Source organism: Dermochelys coriacea, chromosome 3, assembly GCF_009764565.3.
Source record: "Dermochelys coriacea isolate rDerCor1 chromosome 3, rDerCor1.pri.v4, whole genome shotgun sequence".
NCBI lineage: Eukaryota > Metazoa > Chordata > Testudines > Dermochelyidae > Dermochelys > Dermochelys coriacea.
The window spans coordinates 200,946,509-200,952,508 of NC_050070.1; the positions used below are offsets into that span (position 1 = coordinate 200,946,509).

Below are 6,000 nucleotides of genomic sequence, written 5' to 3' on the forward strand. Positions count from 1 at the left end.
AGCGGGTTGGTTTGGGGGTAAACGCAAAGGGAGCAGGGACGTTTGCGGGTGGGGGAATACGAAGGGGACAGGCAACACTAGCAGGGGGTTGGTTTGGGGGTGAACGCAAAGGGAGCAGGGACGTTTGCGGGTGGGGGAATACGAAGGGGACAGGCTACACTAGCAGGGGGTTGGTTTGGGGTAAACGCAAAGGGAGCAGGGACGTTTGCGGGTGGGGGAATACGAAGGGGACAGGCAACACTAGCAGGGGGTTGGTTGGGGTGAACGCAAAGGGAGCAGGGACGTTTGCAGGTGGGGGAATACGAAGGGGACAGGCTACACTAGCAGGGGGTTGGTTTGGGGTAAACGCAAAGGGAGCAGGGACGTTTGCGGGTGGGGGAATACGAAGGGGACAGGCTACACTAGCAGGGGGTTGGTTTTGGGGTAAACGCAAAGGGAGCAGGGACGTTTGCGGGTGGGGGAATACGAAGGGGACAGGCAACACTAGCAGCGGGTTGGTTTGGGGGTGAACACAAAGGGAGCAGGGACGTTTGCGGGTGGGGGAATACGAAGGGGACAGGCAACACTAGCAGGGGGTTGGTTTGGGGTGAACACAAAGGGAGCAGGGACGTTTGCAGGTGGGGGAATACGAAGGGGACAGGCAACACTAGCAGCGGGTTGGTTTGGGGGTGAACACAGAGGGAGCAGGGACGTTTGCGGGTGGAGGAATACGAAGGGGGACAGCTACACTAGCAGGGGGTTGGTTTGGGGTAAACGCAACGGGAGCAGGGACGTTTGCGGTGGGGGGAATACGAAGGGGACAGGCTACACTAGCAGGGGGTTGGTTTGGGGTAAACGCAAAGGGAGCAGGGACGTTTGCGGGTGGGGGGAATACGAAGGGGACAGGCTACACTAGCAGGGGGTTGGTTGGGGTGAACGCAAAGGGAGCAGGGACGTTTGCGGATGGGGGAATACGAAGGGGACAGGCTACACTAGCAGGGGTTGGTTTGGGGGTGAACGCAAAGGGAGCAGGGACGTTTGCGGGTGGGGGAATACGAAGGGGACAGTCTTACACGACAGGGGTTTGTTGGGTGGGTGGAACAATCAGAGGGAGCAGGACAGTTGCGGGTGGAGGAATACGAAGGGGACGGCTACACTAGACAGGGGGTTTGGTTTGGGGTAAACAAAAAGGGGCAGGGACGTGTGGCGGGTGGGGAATACAATGAGGGAGCAGGCTACACTAGCAGGGTTGGTTTGGGGTTGAAACGCAAAGGGGAGCAGGGACGTTTGGCGGTTGGGGGAAATACGAAGGGGACAGGCAAACTAGCAGGGTGTTGGTTGGGGTGAACGCAAAGGGAGCAGGGACGTTTGCGGGTGGGGAATACGAAGGGGACAGGCAACACTAGCCGGGGGTTGGTTTGGGGGTGAACACAGAGGGAGCAGGGACGTTTGCGGGTGGGGGAATACGAAGGGGACAGGCTACACTAGCAGGGGGTTGGTTTGGGGGGTGAACACAAAGGGAGCAGGGACGTTTGCGGGTGGGGGAATATGAAGGGGACAGGCTACACTAGCAGGGGGTTGGTTTGGGGGTGAACACAAAGGGAGCAGGGACGTTTGCGGATGGGGGAATACGAAGGGGACAGGCTACACTAGCAGGGGGTTGGTTTGGGGGTGAACACAAAGGGAGCAGGGACGTTTGCGGATGGGGGAATACGAAGGGGACAGGCTACACTAGCAGTAGGTTGGTTTGGGGTAAACGCAAAGGGAGCAGGGACGTTTGCGGGTGGGGGAATACGAAGGGGACAGGCTACACTAGCAGGGGGTTGGTTTGGGGTAAACGCAAAGGGAGCAGGGACGTTTGCGGGTGGAGGAATACGAAGGGGACAGGCTACACTAGCAGCGGGTTGGTTTGGGGGTGAACGCAAAGGGAGCAGGGACGTTTGCGGGTGGGGGAATATGAAGGGGACAGGCTACACTAGCAGGGGGTTGGTTTGGGGGGTGAACGCAAAGGGAGCAGGGACGTTTGCGGGTGGGGGAATATGAAGGGGACAGGCTACACTAGCAGGGGGTTGGTTTGGGGGTGAACACAAAGGGAGCAGGGACGTTTGCGGGTGGAGGAATACGAAGGGGACAGGCTACACTAGCAGGGGTTGGTTTGGGGGTGAACACAGAGGGAGCAGGGACGTTTGCGGGTGGGGGAATACGAAGGGGACAGGCTACACTAGCAGGGGGTTGGTTTTGGGGTGAACACAAAGGGAGCAGGGACGTTTGCGGGTGGGGGAATACGAAGGGGACAGGCTACACTAGCAGGGGGTTGGTTTGGGTAAACGCAAAGGGAGCAGGGACGTTTGCGGGTGGGGGAATACGAAGGGGACAGGCTACACTAGCAGGGGGTTGGTTTGGGGGTGAACACAGAGGGAGCAGGGACGTTTGCGGGTGGGGGAATACGAAGGGGACAGGCTACACTAGCAGGGGGTTGGTTGGGGGGTGAACGCAAAGGGAGCAGGGACGTTTGCGGGTGGGGGAATACGAAGGGGACAGGCTACACTAGCAGGGGTTGGTTTGGGGTGAACACAAAGGGAGCAGGGACGTTTGCGGGTGGGGGAATACGAAGGGGACAGGCTACACTAGCAGGGGGTTGGTTGGGGTGAACACAAAGGGAGCAGGGACGTTTGCGGGTGGGGGAATACGAAGGGGACAGGCTACACTAGCAGGGGGTTGGTTTGGGGTGAACACAAAGGGAGCAGGGACGTTTGCGGGTGGGGGAATACGAAGGGGACAGGCTACACTAGCAGGGGGTTGGTTTGGGGTGAACACAGAGGGAGCAGGGACGTTTGCGGGTGGGGGAATACGAAGGGGACAGGCTACACTAGCAGGGGGTTGGTTTGGGGGTGAACGCAAAGGGAGCAGGGACGTTTGCGGGTGGGGGAATACGAAGGGGACAGGCTACACTAGCAGGGGGTTGGTTTGGGGGTGAACACAGAGGGAGCAGGGACGTTTGCGGGTGGGGGAATACGAAGGGGACAGGCTACACTAGCAGGGGGTTGGTTTGGGGGTGAATGCAAAGGGAGCAGGGACGTTTGCGGATGGGGGAATACGAAGGGGACAGGCTACACTAGCAGGGGGTTGGTTTGGGGGGTGAACACAAAGGGAGCAGGGACGTTTGCGGATGGGGGAATACGAAGGGGACAGGCTACACTAGCAGTAGGTTGGTTTGGGGTAAACGCAAAGGGAGCAGGGACGTTTGCGGGTGGGGGAATACGAAGGGGACAGGCTACACTAGCAGGGGGTTGGTTTGGGGTAAACGCAAAGGGAGCAGGGACGTTTGCGGGTGGAGGAATACGAAGGGGACAGGCTACACTAGCAGCGGGTTGGTTTGGGGGTGAACGCAAAGGGAGCAGGGACGTTTGCGGGTGGGGGAATATGAAGGGGACAGGCTACACTAGCAGGGGGTTGGTTTGGGGGTGAACGCAAAGGGAGCAGGGACGTTTGCGGGTGGGGGAATATGAAGGGGACAGGCTACACTAGCAGGGGGTTGGTTTGGGGGTGAACACAAAGGGAGCAGGGACGTTTGCGGGTGGAGGAATACGAAGGGGACAGGCTACACTAGCAGGGGGTTGGTTTGGGGGTGAACACAGAGGGAGCAGGGACGTTTGCGGGTGGGGGAATACGAAGGGGACAGGCTACACTAGCAGGGGGTTGGTTTGGGGTGAACACAAAGGGAGCAGGGACGTTTGCGGGTGGGGGAATACGAAGGGGACAGGCTACACTAGCAGGGGGTTGGTTTGGGGTAAACGCAAAGGGAGCAGGGACGTTTGCGGGTGGGGGAATACGAAGGGGACAGGCTACACTAGCAGGGGGTTGGTTGGGGGGTGAACACAGAGGGAGCAGGGACGTTTGCGGGTGGGGGAATACGAAGGGGACAGGCTACACTAGCAGGGGGTTGGTTTGGGGTGAACGCAAAGGGAGCAGGGACGTTTGCGGGTGGGGGAATACGAAGGGGACAGGCTACACTAGCAGGGGGTTGGTTTGGGGTGAACACAAAGGGAGCAGGGACGTTTGCGGGTGGGGGAATACGAAGGGGACAGGCTACACTAGCAGGGGGTGGGTTTGGGGGTGAACACAAAGGGAGCAGGGACGTTTGCGGGTGGGGGAATACGAAGGGGACAGGCTACACTAGCAGGGGGTTGGTTTGGGGGTGAATGCAAAGGGCTCGGCGCCCAGTGGTGAGGGATTGGCCATTCCCTGCTAGGGGCAGGACTGAGCCAAGCAGCGGCAACAGCGGGGTGCGCAAAACGAACGAGAGCTGGAGGCGGGGGGGTCGGCGGGGGCCCCTGGCGGTGTGCGGGGGAGGGGTGTTTATTGGCGGAGTAGATTATATTGCAGTAGAAACAGGGCCATACCCGCCCGAGCTAAACGGGTTCGGGGGGGGGGGGGGGCCGATACTCACGCTCCAGCCCCTCCCCACACCGCGTGTGTCCCTCTCGCTCGCCTGCACCGGCTTCTTTGCCCTTATCCAAAATGGCCGCTCGATGGAGCCTCTCTGCCCCTATCCAATATGGCGTCTCCCGGCCTCAATCCAAAATGGCGACCAAAGAACCCCATGCCTTTATTCCGCTTTGGAATGGCAACCGCGCACGGACATCCGGGTATTTCCCCGGAGTGGCCCTCTGGTGTCACGTGACCCGGGGACGTCCAACGGACGCAAAGAGATTCGAATTAGCCCAATTAAATCGACTGGAAAGGGGTGGGGAGGCTTTGGGACGACAATTCCCCCTCACGGAAGAAACGAATTACAAAAAGCGTACGTAATGGGCCTTCTTCCGACCGTTAGGGTTTGGATTACATAGGTGCCCACTCAGTTGCCTGAGGGATCTGACGACATGTTTTAAACAATTCCCGTTGTCCGGGCATTTTCCTGAGTAGGAATCATTTTGAAATCCCCGTTAGGGTATTTCCGGGAGGAGAGTAGCTCTGGGTGGTCAGACAGGCGTTTGGCCAGGCGACCACCTCTCTCTAGCAAAGGACCTGCACCGGCTTCCCGCGCGGTCCCGGCCCCTGTGTTTGTCGCGCGCGGGCGGCGGGCGTTGGCTGCTGCCGGTTGGTCGCCCCGTGAGGGGGAGTTGGCGGGTGGTGAGCGAGTGGAGGTGAGGAGGATGGGGCGGGGGGCTGATGCCTGCTGGGAGTGGGTAGAGGCTTGAGTTGTTCGTAGGGGGCGGGCAGTGATTGTTCTCCGGGGTCAGATCCTGCCCCTGTGAAGTCAATGGGAGCAGGCCCGAAGCCTGCCATTCACAGGAGGGGTCACCAGCGCCCCTGCTCTGACCCCCCCCCCGTGTGTCACAGGCCGCCCGCTGAACCTGACACGGGACTAGGCCGTTAGGGGCCACGGGCCGAGACAAGGCTCAGCCGCGTCCCAACACCCCCCTCCGGCCCCCGTGGCAGGGAAATGGTTCGGTCACGTGCACAGATGATACTGGCAAATCAGCTACATGTGCTGCAGGGAGAGGCAGAAAAGCCCCCAGGTCCCTGCCCATCCGACCTGGGGGAGAATTCCTTTGTGACCCTCAGAGCTGATCGTGAGCCCTTCAGCAAGAGCCAGCCAGGCAAGCACCTGAGAACGAGAGAAAACTTGGAGCCCCCTCAGAGCCCCAGTGATGTCCCAACTCCCCGTCCTAGGAGCCACCCACCTGTAGGACTGACTGGCCTCTCTTACTGCAGTATGTGTCATATCCTGTCAGGGGGTCTTTTTTTGTTTGTTTGTTTCCTTTCCCACATCTGAGTCTCTAAGGTGCCACAAGTCCTCCTTTTTCTTTTTGCAAATACAGACTAACACGGCTGCTACTCTGAAACCAGTCCCTAGACAAAAAGCAAAGGAGGACTTGTGGCACCTTGGAGACTAACAAATTTATTTGAGCATAAGCTTTCGTGAGCTACATCATTCTTCGGATGAAGTGAGCTGTAGCTCACGAAAGCTTATGCTCTAATAAATTTGTTAGTCTCTAAGGTGCCACAAGTACTCCT

At 59.0% G+C, this 6,000-nt stretch overlaps 1 protein-coding gene across 7 annotated transcripts in view; it reads right to left on the reverse strand.

Moving 5' to 3' along the window:
- LOC119852895 (SLX4 interacting protein) overlaps positions 1-4,678 on the reverse strand; it is a 130,784-nt gene extending 126,106 nt beyond the window's left edge. For 4 of the 7 annotated variants that reach the window (XM_038394929.2, XM_043512105.1, XM_043512106.1 and 1 more), the window contains exon 1: positions 4,430-4,632. The gene's annotated coding sequence lies outside the window, so the exon portion shown is untranslated. Of the gene's footprint in view, positions 1-4,386 lie in introns of all 7 variants that reach the window. The other 3 variants (XM_038394930.2, XM_043512107.1, XM_043512104.1) reach the window with 3 other exon arrangements.
- Between the last annotated feature and the right edge of the window lie 1,322 nt (positions 4,679-6,000).